The sequence below is a fragment of the Pleurodeles waltl genome, chromosome 1_2 (genome assembly GCF_031143425.1).
Source record: "Pleurodeles waltl isolate 20211129_DDA chromosome 1_2, aPleWal1.hap1.20221129, whole genome shotgun sequence".
In the NCBI taxonomy this organism is placed as follows: Eukaryota; Metazoa; Chordata; class Amphibia; order Caudata; family Salamandridae; genus Pleurodeles; species Pleurodeles waltl.
Genome location: NC_090437.1, coordinates 1,227,269,674 through 1,227,288,446, shown reverse-complemented (window position 1 = coordinate 1,227,288,446; position 18,773 = coordinate 1,227,269,674). Strand labels below are relative to the sequence as shown.

The 18,773-nt window shown below is 44.5% G+C and overlaps 1 protein-coding gene across 1 annotated transcript in view; it reads left to right on the top strand.

Annotated features, from left to right (window-relative positions):
* Positions 1-15,996: 15,996 nt before the first annotated feature.
* Positions 15,997-18,773, top strand: part of FGFRL1 (fibroblast growth factor receptor like 1) — a 271,998-nt gene continuing 269,221 nt past the window's right edge. The window contains exon 1 of the mRNA XM_069204210.1: positions 15,997-16,330. The gene's annotated coding sequence lies outside the window, so the exon portion shown is untranslated. The remainder of the gene's footprint in view (positions 16,331-18,773) is intronic.

The following is an 18,773-nucleotide window of genomic DNA, read 5'->3' as shown; positions in this document are numbered from 1 at the left end:
ATACACGTAGATTGCTGGACAGCTGCATAAAGAAAACAGTAGTTTCACTTACATATGGCACCCTGATGTGGAATTTGCGGGACCTCCTAGCGCACTTACGGGACATGATGGGAACAAGACTTAGGCGAATTAGACAAAGGGGACTGGTTGAACACACTGGGGCTTCCTCATGAAGTCGCAATTAAAACCAGCTCCCGCCTGATACAAATTAAGTTAGTCCATAGGATGTATTAAACTAGGGTACTGCTCCACAAAATAGGAAAGGCTGATCACTCATGATGCATGAGAGATTGTGGACTTGAGGGTACTCTGCTGCATACACTGTGGGAATGTCCCAAGCTGAGACACTTTTGGGCGCAGGTGCGTAAATCACTGGAAGAGGCAGCAGGGGCACCATTGGACTTGCAGCCCCAAACTGTATTGCTTGGTATTTGAGGGCACACAGTCTTATAGAGGAGTGAAAAAATACTGATCAACATGGGGTGCATGATTACGAAGAGGGACATTGTACAAAAATGGGGGGATAGGTCCCATCGGCATATGATAAATGGGAAATTGGGATGGCGCGCAGTAAAATGCAATAAAAAGATACATATATATGAGTATATGGGAAGGGGGTGCCAGAATATGGGGCACCTGGGAGATGAAGAACCTATAGAGAGAAGGTGGCCATTACTATTAACGGTGAGGAAAATCAAACTACCTTTGAGTAGAAAACCCAGGGGACAGAAGGACAAATCAAGAAAGACTGGAACTTTGCCAACCTCAGCCTCAAGAAGATGTACTCTTCATTAAGGCACAAGTTTTGCTGCCTTGCCCCCTCTCTCCTGATTGTTACAAGCCAACCCCCTCACCCCCGCAGATGGAAATGGTAACTGTTAAGTACACCTTCTGGTCCCCTATTGATGTTCTTTATCTGATGCAAAGTTGTTTCATATGTAGATGAAATAATAAAATGAAAATAAAAAGAAAATGTGGTAAAAAACATACAATACTTTCTTCACTAAATTCTAGTGTGGCAAGCTGGATACTTCAATGCTAATATTAAAGGAAATACAATAACTTCATTCAACAATCAAATATACTCAAAAATGCAACTGGACTTGGTGCAAACCCGTACTTCTCTGCAATGACCGCAAGGATGGACCTTTATCTTGATCTGAGGCTGAATTCACAAATGCATAAGCATTGTCTTGACAGTAAAGCAGATGTTGCCCCACAGTAATGACATAAGGAAGTAATTTTTCAAACCATACAGGTTTATTATCAATGTAGAAAGATTACAGATTTCAATTACATCAGTTAGATATAAGCCAAAATTCACCTGAATACAGCATACATGAATATAACCCAAGTAATTCAATTAGTCCTGCAGCTATGCAGTATTAAAGGCAACATAGATAGATCAAAGCAAAGTTTTGCTTCCATAAAGGAAACTTCCTAGTGCTGACCTAAGTTTGTGTTCAGGTCATGGAAATTCAGAAGCAGTAGGTGTCAGCAAATATAGCTTGGAAAGAAGAATCAGATAAAGGTCCTTAATAGAATGAAAAGAAATGTACTTGCTCTACGAGCTGGAAAATAAGGAGCATTTGCCCTCACAACAAAAAGGACGCCCAAGAGTGAAGACTGCAGATGGAGAGGAGGTGAAAACAACCACTTGATTCACAGTGTCAAGCAGGAGTTCACTGTGTGCATCCAGAGGGGGGGGTGAACCAGTAGGGGATGATCACGATTCACAATCTGAACAACAACAAGAACAGTAGACTTAGGCGTGTGAAGGAGTGAAGTTGAGAATCAGAGTCTCAACAACCCATGAAGGAGATCAGTGAGCAAACTCCTGATACAGATAAGGGTGTGAGCTGAGTGGCAGGTGAAGAAGAAGAAGATACAGCAGTAGTCACAAGTGAAGCCGAAAAGAAGAAAGTGAATCAAGGAGATAAGTGACCTGAAACAGGGAGAAGAAGAAGTAAAAGAATGGTCAAGAAAGTTCAAAGGCCATAAATAATCAGAGAAGAACAAGAGATACTAGAATTAGACTTAAATGACAGTGAAAGTGAACAGCCTGTTGTAAAAAAAACAGCAAGAGTAAGAGTGCCAAGTAAAATGTAAGCAGCGCCTGAATGGTCTTATTTAGCAGAAACCGATGCTGAGATGGATGCAGAAGTTAATGATTTGACAAACTGTTAGTTTGTTTTTGAAGAAGAAACATGACCCTTGTAAAACAAAGAGTTTTTGTTAAACCAACAAATGTTGAAGTCTGCACAGTAAAGTTTCACATGGTCAGAGCCTGTTTTGCTTTGTTCCTTAGGTATCCAGTCAAAATTATAGGGTCTCCTTGAGCTCTGTGGTCTAAAATGTGTTAACTGAATTTTCAGTGTTGAGGTTTTGAGTTTTGCTTTTTGATTTTGCATCTTAGAAGTTAGATTTTTGTTTTATTTTATAGAAGGAATATGTCAATAAACAAGCAAAGAATCTGTTTCTCATTTCGGTTGTCCTGCTGTTGCCTGCTGTTGTGCTTGCTGTCATCAGTGGGGAATGTTTCATCACCTGGAAAAAAGAATAATGAGTTAACAACTACTTATAATCAAGCAGCATACATGAAACTAACATTTAAGGATATGTTTTTCTGAAATTTTAGAGAGAATATTTATATACATCTGTTTTTGGAATGTGCAGATAATATGAAAATTGAGGAATTGTTGTGTGTGTATGTTTCTTCCCACATCTGTCTCAGAGGGACCCACCTAACATCAGATTTTGTTAACTTATTTCTTATCACGTGATGTTTTGGTTAATGCTTATCATGATCAAGAGTTTCTAGCGCCTTACCTTAATGATTTCAACATTTCTTTGGGAAAACTACCTACAACTGAAAACCTGAAATCTGTGTCTTATTATTTGATACTGATAACACAATCTAATAGGAGATCTAAAAAGACTAACAAAACTTTTATGTGAAGATTGAATGATTTATGCCAGCAACTTATTATAGAGCATTATAAGGAAATGGTGGGAATGGTCAGAAATTCAGATGAAAGGAAAGTGTTACAGTTACAACAAGAGTCAGGAGAAATTCAGGTTTTCAGAGATGCACAATAGATTACGAATAGAGCAAGAAAGGTAAAAATGTATGTGCATGGTGCGAGAACAATCTCAGAGCAATGAATTAGTAGAAATGGTTGGAAAGAGTGAGTGTAATGAGAGTTATGTGACTGATGCTGGTTGGAGAAGAGACTATTATAAGAGGAATGTATTATGTTTGTAGTAAGGCTGTTTATTTTAACCTCCCACATAATTGGGTAAGAATTTGCCATCTTACTTTAGTTTTTCCTCAAGTGTACCACATGAATGAGAGTGATGACACTGGTTTAAAGTGAGCAAAACATAGTTCTGAACATGTTCTGATGGATGTGTTTGATGTTTTGATTCTGCGTATTGTAGTGGCTTTGCATAATGTGGAAATTAGAAAGCTGTCTCCTCTAGTGGATTGATTGGCTTGAACACTGCAGGAGAAGCTAACAAAGAGCTAATGGCAATGCGTGCAATGGTATTGCAAGTCGTCTTGCATTAGCAGTTGCACTTGCACAAACAGGTGGGATCTGTAGAGTGCTGAATGTTTAACACTGTTTTACCTTTATCCCAGATAGAATTAAGCTTTTTAATGATTAAATTGGTAACACTACTAGTACTTCACATGGGTCTTGATGAACATGGGTTGTGGAAATCAGTTGGAACTTGGTTTAGAGAAATTGGAACGGGGTTTACAAAAGTGGGTGAGTGGTTTGATCAAATAAGTGATAGTATGCTTAGAAAGATCCTTACACCACAACATTTTTTCATCTGTCTTATCAGTTTCATTCTTTGGCTTAAATTTCTGGAAGCAATTTCTTGCAAGAATCTAAAATATGAAAGAGAAAAGAAGGTGTCAGTACCATCTGCAAGGAAGAGACAGCAAGATGAAATTGAGTTGAAGAACATTAAGGGCCTGATTCTGACCCCGGCGGTCACGGACCGCCGGGGCCAGGGTCGGCGGGAGCACCACCAACAGGCTGGCGGTGCTCCTCAGGACATTCCGACCGCGGCGGTTCAGCCGCGGTCAGAACAGGAAAACCGGCGGTCTCCCGCCGGTTTTCCGCTGTCCTGCAGAATCCTCCATGGCGGCGCAGCTTGCTGCACCACCATGGGGATTCTGACACCCCATACCGCCATCCTGTTCCTGGCGGGTCGCCCGCCAGGAACAGGATGGCGGTATGGGGTGTCGTGGGGCCCCCGTAAGAGGGCCCCAAAAAGAATTTCAGTGTCTGCTCAGCAGACACTGAAATTCGCGACGGGTGCAACTGCACCCGTCGCACCTTCCCACTCCGCCGGCTCCATTCGGAGCCGGCTTCCTCGTGGGAAGGGGGTTTCCCGCTGGGCTGGTGGGCGGCCTTCTGGCGGTCGCCCGCCAGCACAGCGGGAAAGCCTGAATGGCCTCCGCGGTCTTTCGACCGCGGAGCGGCCATATGGCGGTTCCCGCGAGGCGGGCGGCGTCACTCTGAATGACCCCCTTAATCTTGTGCCTATGATGATATTGAGACTTTGGAAAATTGATAAACTGGTAGTATGTTGCAGGCTAGAAAAATAGCAGTGCTGTTTTTCACAAAGCATCCACGTGTGAAAATAGTCTTATTTAGTGTTCTACGAGATGGTTGTGGTTATGGTGTAGATTTTAACTTAGTTACTTTTGATTACAATACAGTAGAGGAGGAAATGTACTCGAGTCCTATAGGGTGGTTGCAGTTACGATGTAAGTTACAACTCAAGCTACCTTGGATTAAAATACAGTAGGGGAAGAAATGAACTTGTAGCTTTATATATTAGTGGACGTCTATGGGAGAGCTGGTGAGGAAATGTTTGAAGCGTGTCGAAATAATATGTATAGCAGGGGGAATTATTAAGATTGAGGATAAACACAGTAAATTACAGGTGGGAAAAGATGAAGCTCCGTGGAAGAAGCGTCTTGGATAACATGTATTGGTATGAGGATACATGAAATGAAAAAGAAATTTTACAACAGAGAGTAGAAGGGGTTATGGTTATAAATGAGAACGTTACGTCAGTTAGATATAATGGAAACAGGAGGCAACTTGATTTTGGACATGATGAAATACAACAAAGGATGAAGATGCTATATAATTATTTTTATAGGGCCCGGATATGAAGCGAGAAATACACTGAGGTGATTGGAGATACATATTAGAAAGGTTTTGAAAGGTAAACATGATTGAAGTAAAAAAAATAATTCGAGTGGATTGTTAGGGTGTAATGAAATGTAGACGTATGAAAAATATAAAATATCCTTGATTGATTTCTTATTATTTTGGCAGAAACATGGAACTATAGATGGACTTGAAAAAGGTAGGGACGTGAATTGACCTAAAATTCAATATATATGGGAGTTCTACTGTATTGTGCAGTTTCTTCATGTGGTAGATGGTATCACAATTTATAAAGGGCTAACACACAGAGGTGCGCCAGTAAGGAAAGGTTCAACCTGTTTGTGCATGAACACGTTATAATATTCTAAAAACTATATATATGATTCACTGTTGGAGGGGGCTAAGATGGAGGCATTTATCATTTCTTTGCATTTAAATAATACACAGTGATGTGAAGAAAATCTAGCATGAATCAGAGGTTACCGCTTGCTTCACACGGGAAGGGATATAATTGATGACAATATTATTGATATGAAGTGGAAAATGTCAACATAAAGTCATTTGGTTACTTCCCAGATGAAACACGTGTTGGCTGGAGTCTGATCTGAGGCTGAAATTGTGATCTGAAGACAAATATGGAAATAAAACTGTAAAGATCACAATACTGGCCATTTGGGCCATTTGTCTTATTATGTATAATTGGTTATCAACAATCACTGATTGTTGATGTTTAGGGTTTTGGGTGTGTTCCCTGTGAAGTGCACCGTCTGGCAACGTGATTTATATTGTAATGCAGTTTAAAACTTGTATGACAGGAAGTGCCATTTTCCCTCTTAAACCACCCATTGTTAAAATATTTATCCTTTTGAGGTTGATTGGTTCTGGATCGGACGGAAAACCCTAGGTACTGGATGTGGTTAATCGCGGGACCTGCCTGCTGTAGAGTTCTCTGAATAAAGCCTAAATGTTTTAAATTGTCTTCCCAGGAGGGGATAAAGACCACATTGTTCAAGCACGCTGATGCGTAGGCACGATGGGGTTTCAGTAAAGAGTCTATAGGGTGTTGGAATGTGGCATGAGCTCCGTGAAGCCCAAAGGGCAACACTTTAAAGAGGTAGTGCCCTGAAGGGATCGAGAAAGATGTTTTCTCACAGTCCTTTGGTGGCAGCAGTATCTGCCAGCTTTCCTTTGTGAGGACATCAGCCAGACTCTCTCCAACTGTTCTATGAGTTTATCGATTCTGGGCATTGGGTAGGAATCAAATTGAGATGTACAAATTGTCAAAAATCAATGCAGATTCTAAGGCTTCCATCTATTTTTGGTGCGATTACTACGGGTGAGCACCATGCACTTTGGGACGGTTCTATTATATCTGCCTTCAACATTGACTCATCTTCCTGTTCCACAGCCTTTTTTGGACCGCTGGGATCCAATGAGGTTTTAGGTTTACTACCTGTTCCCCTGTGGTTATAATATCAATAAGGATCAGAGAGGTTCAACCTGACTTACAAGAAAATAGCATGGGGTCAGATCCCAGGAGTCAATAGAGTTGTTGTTGTTGGTTTTCTGTTAGAGTGGTTCCTAAAGTGATATTGTCTGCTTCCTTCACCATCTGTGGATGTATAGGAATATCTACAGGCTGGGTAGTTGTGATGTATTGCACAGAGAGTGAGAGGTCCTAACTTCAGTCAATTCACATGGAATGTCTGTCCTTCCCTGAATTTCTGAGGTACAGCTACTCTATAGGTTAGAGGAGTTACTTTTTTAGGATTTATATGGTCCCTGCCACCTTAGTAGGAGTTTATTTTCTGTACTAGGGAGCAGAATGAGGACCTCATCTCCTTCTGAGAATTCCCCTATTCTAGTTCCTCTGTCAAATGCCTGTTTTTGGTATGTTTGGGCTCGCTGTAACTTCTCATGTACCTCATCCCATAAGGACGCTAGAGTTTCCTTCAAAGAGGGGTTTCCCTTCACCTCTAGCTCTTCTCTCTCTGTTCCACTGCCATATCTAGGAAGGTATGGGGCTCCCTCCCGAAAAGCAGCTCAAAAGGGAAAAAGCCTGTGGACTTGTGTTCATGAGACTGTATAGCAAATTGAACTACTTGTAAATTTCCTATCCCAGTCTTTCCTAGCATCCGAAATAATTTTCCTTAGCATAGTTTTTATTGTTGATTATCCCTCTCTACTAGGCCATTTGTTTGTGGATAATAGACCAATGTCTCTGCCTTATACCTAGGGTTTTAGATATATGAGACATGAGTCAAGACATAAAAGGGGTACCCTGCTCAGTTAACACTTCTTGGAGGAACCCCCTCTGAGGAAAAAAGTGATCATTGCTTGGGTCTTGTTGATGGTCATTAGACTTGTTAGGGGAATGGCCTCAGGATAACGAGGGGCATAGTCTAAGCAGATTAGAATATACTGGTGTCCTCATGCAGAGGCAGTGAGGGGCTCTACCAGGTCCATTATGATTCTTTGGAATGGGGTCTTGATGAAAGTAGAGGGTGTAGAGGAGCTTTCGCTACCACATGGGGATTCATTTATTGACACCAGGGGCAAGAAGTGCAATACCCCGCTACGTCCCTATACCCCTGGGGCGAATAGAACTGTTCTCATAAATATTTCAGAGTATATTATTTCCCATAATCTCCACCCCCAAATGGTTATGAGCTAATTGCATTACTTGCTCCCGAAAAGCACTAGAAACCAGCAATTGCTTGAGGTACCAGTTTCCCACCTTCGTTAACCTGTACACTAGACCCCTTTTTTTATCAAAAAGAGGGTCCTACATGATTGGGGACTCCTTTGCTGGCTTGTTCCAAGTCCTGTACCAATATACCATCCTCCCTCTGCGCTGTTCGTAAACTGGACTGGGAGGTCAGTGTTCTCTGTGGGAAGGGAAATGACAAAAGTGTGATGGTTGTCACTGGTCAGTCTAAATCTCTGCTCCTCTGCTCTTTTTTCCTATCGAGACGTCTTAGACTGCACAGGGTTTGCCTCTACTTCTATCTGGTTGAAAGCGGCTTTTTAGAAACCACAAATTCTCTGACTGCTGTTCCTCCGGGGATTTCAAGTAATGATGTAATAATCAGTGCCAATTATCACTGTTCAGATGAGGGTGGAATTACCTGCACCTTTCTGAGTAGAGTGTTTCCCTCATTGTCCATCAAAACCTCACCTACTGGGTATGTTCTTTGATGCCCATGAGCACATGTAACACTGACTTTACCTCCCTTACTTATTTTTGCCTTAGGGGCTAGTTCCTGGCTGACCACTCTACAGTGACAACCTGTATCCAAGAGGGCCTGAAGGGTCTTGCCTTTGAGATGTATCATCTTCTGATAACGACTTGAGTTTATCCCTGTAGATAATATCCAACCTCATGTACACTCAACTTCCATGGGCTCCGCTGGTGGGATTAGTTGTGGGAACTGACAAGCTATATCACCCCACTCTGCGGAATGGAAGCATTGTAGAACTTAAGGATGTCCATTGCCTCCCTAGGGAGTTTTGTTAGGGGGCTTACTGGCCAAGGGAGGTTGTATCTCCACCCAGGGAATCCCTCTGGGTACTGGATATGTGGCCAGGTCACATTGATCTTGGACTCTGGGGAACAATGGTAAGCCCAAGCAAGCTCTGTGGCTGTGGCAGTCGTAAGGTTAGGGTGTTGCTTAACCCAGTTCCAAGTGCTTGCTGGTAGGGCATCAAGAAATTGCTTTAAATACAGCTTTTCTGTTAAATTTGTTACACTCGACGTATTCAGCTGGAGCCACTAGTGTCCTGGATCTTGGAGTCTATAGTATAGGGTTCTGGGATTATCCCTATGGTCCACTTCTCCTTCTTAAACCGGGCCTGGTAATACTCAGGGTCACACCCTAGCATTTTCTAGAATTGCTTTCTTGATATCTGCATAGGAAGTTGTTCCTGCAGGGTTGGTTGCCTGATAGGCAGGGAAACATCCTGAACCACGAGGTCTAAACCACTACTTGCCTGAACCACTACTGCTAAACAAGTAAAAAGTCTCTACAACGAAGTACTGAACAACTACTGTCTAAACAACGATTTTGCCTGAATAACGATTGCCTGAGCAACAAATTTTAAGGTAAGTTTTTCTTTTTGTTGTGTTTTATTAGTTGTTTAAAATTGTTATATATATATATATATATATACATATATATATATATATTATTTATATATATATATATATATATATATGTATATATATATATATATATATATATATATATATATATATATATATACACACACACATATCTATATATATATAATAATAATATATATCAGTTGTTTAGAATTTATATATATATATTAAGAAATTTGACTCTGCAGAGGTGTAAATAAAGCAATTGGGAAATGCATCCTTAGAGATTGACAATAAGACTGTGTAACTTTAAGGCCAAGATATAAAAGGCGGCCTTTGTTATCATGTGTTTTTTTTTAATTCAAACCAATCAAGTACCTATGATTAAGGCTTGGATATAAGCTGAAACGCGTCAGGAAGAGCTTGATTTTCGTTGGAAATTGTGAATTAAAGTGCCTTTATTTGCTACAAACAAGGCATCACGGCGCATTTCTGTTTTCAGAGCAGGTTTTTGTATTTACAGTGGGGTCTCCGTCCCCGCAGCGTCCAAGCCGCCCTGGAAGAGATTAGGCTTCTTGCGGAGAGCTTATGTTGTACTATATATATATATATATATATATATATATATATATATATATATATATATATATTCTCAACAACTAATAAACCATTTTAAAAAAAAGAAAAACTTACCTGGAAATGTGTTATTCAGGCAATTGTTATTCAGGCAAAATCGTTGTTTAGACAGTAGTTGTTCAGTACTTCGTTGTAAAGACTTTTTATTTGTTTAGCAGTTTTGGTTTAGGCTATAGTTGTTTAGGACCTAGTTGTTCCGTCACATATTCTGATAGGCAGACTGTAGATCACCAGACAACAGTGCTGCTATATATTGCCCCAATCTTTTGGGTGGCCAAGTGCTGCAGATGCCACTCTTTGAAAGTTAATAAAGAAATAAAGGGGGCATCTCCCTCTTGATATTTCCATAGTACACCAGGAACATTTGGGTGGACCCTCAAGCTGGTAATGGCATCCGTCAATCTTAAAATCCCACTCCAGACACCACTTGTTAGATGTTGGGAGAAATCATAGAATCACAGGATAGAATTTTTAAGTGTGTTTTTATTGAATTCTCCTAGATAATTGAGTTTTCCTTAAAGTCATCCTTCATAAGGAAACAGGAAAAAGGTATTTCCTACAACTCAGTTTCTCCCAGCTTCATCTTCAAACTCAGTCACTGTGTCTCTTCCTCTCTTTTGTGGCCTGGCTCAGAGAAGCGGTTACCTTCGGGAAAAAAAATCATGCAAGTGGCATTAATAGGCTGTTTCGTGCCTATTACATACTACTGTGCCACCTCCACTTACACCGTGAATGCTTAAGTCTTTCTTAGTGCTTTTTCCTCCCCCTGATTCCTTAGGATTAGTACACAGTGGGCTGCTCCCTTCCCCTTTATCACCACCACCTAAATAAATGTGCCAATCGGAAAGGCTCCACTTGCCTGTGGCAGTGACCTGTTTCCAGGGCCATGGCTGTGGTTCCTGGGGTGTCCTCCTGCCTCTCCTGACCATCAGGTTTCCACACAGTTGGTTGGGCTACATGGAGCTAGTCAGCACTGCCCTCGTGGTCTTCTCCAGTGCCTCCAGCAGATAAGGCCATTTCCCAAACAGCCCAGACTTCGCTTTACACCACTTTCACTACTGCTTGCAGTGAGCTGGTGTTTCCTCCCTCCTCCATGGCTTTGTCCTCGTTCCTCCATCTCTCCCTCTCTTCCCCACACTCTCTCTCCTCTTCTGGGTTTTTTATCCTCATGGCTGTGCAGCACCTCTCTGTCATCCACCCACATTGCCGCTAGAACACTGCCCTCCTGCTTGAGTCAGGTTTCCCTGGTGGCCATATTGAATTCCCCACTTGGCTTCTGTAATTCCTTACACTCTATTTTTGTCTTCTGTAATAATTTGACTATTTTAATAAACCTCCATGGGTTTCACTTTTACTGGTCTCGAGAAGGATTGTTTAATTGAATTGCTGCTTGATTTACTTGATTTATTGACCAGATTTTGTTATTCTGTTAGAAGAACATTAACTCATCTATTTGTGAGGATCACACCTCTCCTGATCCTGGAATGGTGCTTTATCTAATATCTTATCAGACAATCAAAGATAGTGCTAACAGTGTCATGTCCAGGCCTCAGCCGTATCTTAAAAAGTGAAGAAATGGTGGGTGTTTTTCTCTGGAAAATGTGCCAACTCCAACCACAATCCAAGTGGCTGAGCTAATTCTAAAAATTAATCCATATGTCAGTGGACTTCCGTAGATGATGAACCCTAACACTCACCTGCTATCAGGTCAATCAACAGATACTGTCAGCTCAATGTAGAACAATGTTAAAGAGGCTGCTTTGCCCCTATGGTGTGGTTGGCCTTTGAAAGTGATCTCTACGTCTAATCCCCTCCAGTGCGCAAGGTCAGGCTCTGGTGCACCTACATGAAGAGACCTGTGCCTCCCCCCTCCCCACCAGGGCTGGACTGGGAAACCAAAAGCAGTCCTGGCAAAAATGCTCAAACAACCGCTGCTCATTTCATTTGAGGTGGTTGCTGGAGGTGAAGGTGGGGTCCAGCATGTGTCATGCGGTGTGTGTAGGATTATGGGCGATCTGGGTCAATCTGAGGCTTCTTATTCTGTTGAGGAGGTGTGCGGTTTTATTGTCATTTGGGTCATCGATGTGGAAATTTAGGACACAGATGAAGATGCAGTCCTTGGAGTCTAAGGCTAAGGTTGCAATGAAGTGTTGGAGGGTAAAATGTAGTAATGCTTTTAGTGACCCAGACGTCCAGATTAGGTGACTTTTATATTCACATTTAAAAGCCTAGCATAGAAAGAACTGCACTGACATGTATTTTAAAAGTGCTCACATTTTATTATTGTGGTGAACATTGTGCCTATCAGAATTGACAATGTGCCAACAAGACTTAAAATAATATTTTACACACTAGAGTAACTGTTAGTAGTGAAACAAAGTTGATTGATAGTAATTTATTAGGATAAAGGTTTGTGTGCAGAAGAAAAATAAATGCACTTCTCTGTTATACTTATTGTGATGCATTAACAAAGGTTGCAATTATTAATTACATGTTTACACCTATTCTGATGATATATTACTATTGCTGAACCTATAAATATGCCTATTATGTGTGTTTTATCAATAACTATATTAATGCATTATATTTCTTATGTTAGCATAACTAGGCCTGAAGACTTTGTATTTGCGGTCATGTAAAAGTGAAGAATAATTTATTTTCCAGTAGCATTAATTATTCTATTAGGTTGTTTCTCATGAATAGTAAAGAGTGTCTGTAAGATGTGTGTCCCAATTTCCTTGATTCTAGAACATTCAGACATAGAGACTGAGAGCTAAGGTAGTGAATACTGTTGAACTTGGTCTTTCTTATGAGAACTGTTGAAATCATCTTACTTCATGAGAAAATGCGGATTGCAACAAGTGACGTACAAAATTGTTATAGTCTACTGGCTTCACACAGAAAGGAGAGACAACTTCACGTCAAACCTGAGAACTTTCTGTCATGTTGCAAACTAGATTTGTAGTCAATCCTAATTGGACATTGCGCTTTTGCATGATGGACTCATTGAAATGATCAATCAAACTATTTGCAGTGTTTTTAATTAGGGATGGACTTTGTAAGTTTCAGTCAGTCCCCTTCAGAGTCTTGTTCGATATACTTGCCCTTTGGATGTTTCCTGATTTCCCTGTGCAGTCTGTGTTCTGTACTTTCCCCTGATGGTGCTTCTAAAGGATTTTGCTGATGATCTGTATGCTTTATTGATTAAACTGAATGGAATGCTGACCTTAGGAGAGGTATGTTCTAATGCAAATGTTATTTTACCCTGACCTGCGTTCTTTAATAGACGTTAGCATGCTGACACCTGCCTATTTTATTTTTATAGTTAGTTTAACTTAGCCTGAGATAGATGTTTTTCCAAGTTATTTTTGTCTTCCTTTTTTACTTTTGCCAGTATGTGTTAGCCCATTCCCACACATGCTTGTCCTAATTTGGCTAGAAGTAGGGATGACATATGTCCAAAATCCTGATTTCTAAATCTTTGTAATCTGATTTGGCTAATGTATTCACAGTCTGATTAAAATAATTTTTCTATGCTGTAAATTCTCTCTTTATTAATATGTATTATTCTTCCTTAATGTCTAATGCTGTTGATGTTAAGTAGATTAAACTTGTTTTGTTAATGCAGACAACCTATGGTTTTTATTTACCTTTACAATCTGATTGTGGGATTTGCGCACTATTAACATGACTTTGGCTTTGTGGTTATAAAATAAAGCTTTGAAACTTTTATTGATTGGAGTTTTCTTCAGTGGCCACATGGGTCATGGTCTTTAAATTTGTTGTTGAGTTTGAATTGATTGTATATGGGTAACCATACTTTTCACTGGGTCCAAAGATCCCATCAACCTCAGGGTAGCACTTTCAAATCCTACTAAAGATACATTACCAGATCTCTGTGATGGTGTCACAGAAGATCTGGTGCACAAGACCAGGAGTTGGAATGCAAGGGTGCCTGTGATGGTTGTCTTGTCATCAGTGTAGAGCTTGATGTTCCATGGGGGTGGTGGTGCTGTTGGTGGTGGGGGTGCACTGTATGGTCTCTGGTGGATGATGGCTGTTTCTCCTCCCGGCTTGTTGGAGCAGTCCTTGTGAATGATTTTATATCCGTCAGGGATCACTGCGGCAATGTCTGGGACAGATAAGGGGTTGAACCAGGGCTAGGTGAGGAAGAAGATGTTAGGTGCAATGGTGATGATGAGGTCCCATACTTCTGTGGAGCGTTTGCACATCGATCACGTGTTAAGGAGCAGACAGTGGAGTCCGTGTGTCTCTTCTGGTGTGGTGTTGTGAGAGGTTTGCGTGGTGCTTTGTAGCTTGATGGTGGTTGTGCTGGTGCAGGAGAAGGTGAATTTGGCACAGGAGAACGGGCCTATGTGGTGCCTATGTGGTTTGAATATGGTGCGGCAGCAGCACTTGCTACGTTGTCTGGTGTTCAGGATGTGGAGGGTGGTGGAGTTGCATCTACAGGTGGATCAGGGATTAGGGGTCCTGGCGCTAGGTGCAGACAAGGCATGGACGGACAAAGACGGGCTTGCCTTTGGCGCGTCCACTGTGTGGCTGCGCCATCGGCATCCATTAATTAGGTCCTGGGAGGAGGGAGAGGCGCTGGGAGGAAGTAGGCAGGACTTGGTAGGAAAAAATGGGTGGTAGGCAGGAGCTGGCGGTTAGGGAAAGCAGCAATAACCACAAAGGAAACAAGAGCAATGAAATGAGAAAACTAGGGAAACAAGGAGAAAAGCAATGAGAAAATGGAGGCCACAGGAGAAAAGCAGGTAGAAAACAAAAGATACACAGAGACAAGCAATGAGAACCCGGAGGAAACAGGAGAAATGCAATGAGAAAAACTAGAGAAACACAGAGACAAGCAGTGAGTAAAACGACGGAGATAAGAAGAAAGGAAATAAGAAGAGCAAGGGAAACAAATGCAGAGCAAGGGCGCTGCGGCAGCAAGGGGAGAGCCGGGCCTGAGACCTTTCATCTCTTCACGCAGATTCTCTCTTTCCATCCATTCTATCTCTCTCCTTCTCCCGCTCTCTTTTTCCTTACTGATCAATTTTTCCCCTCTCTTTCTCTTTAACCATCCTGGTGGCTGCTGCAATGAATCTGGTGAGGTGAGGGGGGCTCCAGGAGCGGCCAGAGCTTTCACAATCAGACTCCAAGGTGCATCCCACCAAGGAAATGCCTGGTGGAATGAACGACCTGCCCAGCCTGCTCCTGCAGCCTCTGTGCAGCCAACCCCTTGGACGCACACCCTGGGCCTGATGTAGAACCCTACTGCTTCAGACAGAAGTGCTGAACGGGCGGAGAGCCCACCAGAGGAATTTCATCCACCACAGGCCCAGGGTGGTGGAGAAAATTCCACCAGTACCTTCTGTTCTTAAATAAGCACTTCCGCCGGGAATCGGAGAGTGTTCCATTACTAACCACCTCTAAATCAGGCCCTGGGCCTCTGGCGCATGTGGCATGGCTACACCCACGTGTATGCTGCTGGTGGGTGCCTGTTAATATTTTTGGGAGGATACTGAGGTGCAAAAAAACATCTGTGTGACACTCGGAACCAGGGGTGTGGGTGCCCAGTGGCACAAGGGCGCAGGCTCGATCACCACCCAACAAGAGCAGTGTGGCACTCGGAACCAGAGGTGTGGGTGCCCAGTGGCACAAGGGTGCAGGTCGGTCACCACCCAACAACAGCTGCGAGACACTCGGAACCAGAGGTGTGGGTGCCCAGTGGCACAAGGGCGCAGGCTCGATCACCACCCAACAGCAGCTGTGTGACAATGGGAACCTGAGGTGTGGGTGCCCAGTGGCACAAGGGTGCAGCCCGATCTCCACCCATTGGGATAGCGGGTTACGGCTGCGGGCTGTGCCAGGACAGGGCACGCGCCGGCGGCAGCGTGGGCGCACACACAGCCGGGCACACGCTCCTCGAGGCTGCCAGTCCAGGCGCCCCCGGGCTAGCACGGGTTACAACACTCAAGGCTAGCAGGGGGCGGGCCCGAGGCCGGGATTGGTGGGAAGTTTTGCGGGGGGCGGGGGCTCGCCCGCGCCTCTCTGGTCCCCAGCATCACACAAAGCCTGCGGGTAAAGTGCAGCCCGCTGCCCGGAGTACCCGCCGCAGCCCTCGGTCTACCCCCGCCCGAGCCCCGCAGCCAGGACTCCGCCCGCCGGGAGTGCGGCTCCGCAGCCCCCCGAGCCCAGCAGGCCGGTGCCCGGAGCAGCCAGCCGCCCGCGGACCCCGCCGAGGCTGTGCCGCCGCCCAGGGAGGCCGAGCCGCAGGGGGCGGCAGCTGGGGCCGGAGTCCCCGCAGCCCTCGCAGGCAGCCCTCGCAGGGGTTTACCGCCCCCGGAATGGCCCGCTGACGGCTCCCGGGGCCGAGCCTGCAGCGCACAAGGTGAGTCTGCCCGGAGCGGGGGGCGCTGCGATCTGTGCCCCGGGCGGGCAGGAGCGATGCTCACTGCAAGCGGAGGGTCTGGCGCTGCGGGGCTGGGCACTACTGGTGGCTTCTGCCCCCGGGGCAGTGCCCTCTTGTGCAAGCAGAGCATCTGGCGCTGCCGGGCTGGGCATTACTGGTGACTTCTGCCCCCGGGGCAGTGCCCTCTTGTGCAAGCAGAGGATCTGGAGCTGCCGGGCAGGGCATTACTGGTGACTTCTGCCCCCGGGGCAGTGCCCTCTTGTGCAAGCAGAGGATCTGGAGCTGCCGGGCAGGGCACTACTGGTGGCTTCTGCCCCCGGGGCAGTGCCCTCTTGTGCAAGCGGAGGGTCTGGCGCTGCGGGGCTGGGCACTACTGGTGGCTTCTGCCCCCGGGGCAGTGCCCTCTTGTGCAAGCAGAGCATCTGGCGCTGCCGGGCTGGGCACTACTGGTGGCTTCTGCCCTCCGGGCAGTGCCCTCTTGTGCAAGCAGTGCATCTGGAGCTGCCGGGCTGGGCACTACTGGTGGCTTCTGCCCCCGGGGCAGTGCCCTCTTGTGCAAGCAGAGGATCTGGAGCTGCCGGGCAGGGCATTACTGGTGACTTCTGCCCCCGGGGCAGTGCCCTCTTGTGCAAGCAGAGGATCTGGAGCTGCCGGGCAGGGCACTACTGGTGGCTTCTGCCCCCGGGGCAGTGCCCTCTTGTGCAAGCGGAGGGTCTGGCGCTGCGGGGCTGGGCACTACTGGTGGCTTCTGCCCCCGGGGCAGTGCCCTCTTGTGCAAGCAGAGGATCTGGAGCTGCCGGGCAGGGCATTACTGGTGACTTCTGCCCCCGGGGCAGTGCTGGCTTGTGCATACTGGGGATCTGGCGCTGCCAGACAGGGCATTACTGGTGGCTTCTGCCCTCGGGCAGTGCTCGCTCGTGCAAGCAGTGGATTTGGCTCTGTCGGGCAGGACATTATTGGTGACTTCTGCCCTCCGGCAGTGCTCGCTCGTGCAAGCAGTGGATCTGCCGCTGCAGGTGAAGGCACTGCCTGTGATAGCGCATTACTGGTGACTTCTGCCCTCGGGGCAGTGCCCTCTTGTGCAAGCAGTGTGTCTGGCGCTGCCGGGCAGCGCATTACCCGTGGCTTCTGCGCTAGTGGCATTTGCTCCTGGGAAGCACATCTCAGGTGATTTCTCCCCGTGCAGTGAACTTTTGGGGAAGCGCATCTCGTGATTTATCTCCTGAGTCTGCCAGTTCAGTGGCTTCATGTGAGGAACTTTAAGTGGGTTAATTTCTCTGCTAATACATCCTTGGTGACGTATCCCCTCGGCTGACCTTCTGTGGTGGCCGCGTTTCCCCGAGCAAGGCATTTTTGGTAACTTTCTTCACGAGGAGTGCATCTTTGCGGTAAGAGTGGCTGTTTTTGGTGATTCTAGCTACTGCATCGGACCTGCTTGTTTTATTCCCAAAACGACGACTCTTGCTGTATTCATGGTCAATGCAGTGACCATATTCTTGTTTAGTAGCTAGAGGTATGGGTCTATATTAGTGTTTTTAAATAACTGCAACAGCGTATGAATTGGTGGTTTTGCACCCACCGATGGATACACTGATGCAGTACATTGGTGTTTGTGGCGGGGGATAAACTGGTGTTTTTAGACACACCACAGTGGATCTGTCACCCGGAACAGCAGTGCATCGGTTATTTTTTTAGCTACAGTACAGTATCAATCATTTACTTTTTTGTAGTTCCAACTGTAGGTATTTCGTTGTGTTTGTAGGCATAGGAGTGGGGGTTGGTGTTGCTGGGGGTATATTGGTGTTTTATAGTTACAGCAGTGGTTCATTTAGTGGTATTTTATGTCCCTGTGATATTAGCATGTATTGTTTGTATCCCTATGGTGTTTATATGTTTAGTTGTGATTTGATGTGTTCTTCTGTGATTGATCTCTTGGTCTGTCCCATAGCTTCAGAAGTTGATTTGTGCTGTATAGTCAGCAGTGACAATTGATGTACAATTACAGTAGTGATTAATGTATTGGCATTATTTTAGAAATCAGTGGATTTATTGCTGAAGTTTTCCTGCTGTATTACAGTTGCTTGATTGGGCCTACTTGTGTTTTTATAACCATAGTCTTTTTTGCTGTTTTTTTTTTAATCTGGCTGGTGCTACAACTACTGCTGTTTTGTATGAAGCAGTAGTCAGGGTTTCAGGTAAGGTTTTGTAATGGGAATATTTCCCTCCCCAATTTTGGGGATGGGAGTTTAAACATTTTCTGGCAGTAATAAAAGGTTTCTTCACCGATTAGAGTAACTTTTTATAAACCTTTCTCATGTTAATAATTATTTGCATACCAAGATTTTTGCTGAGTGAAATTCGGGTAAGTAAATAGTTATCTTTTCTCCTCAGAGCCATATTCATCTCATTCAGAAACAAAAGT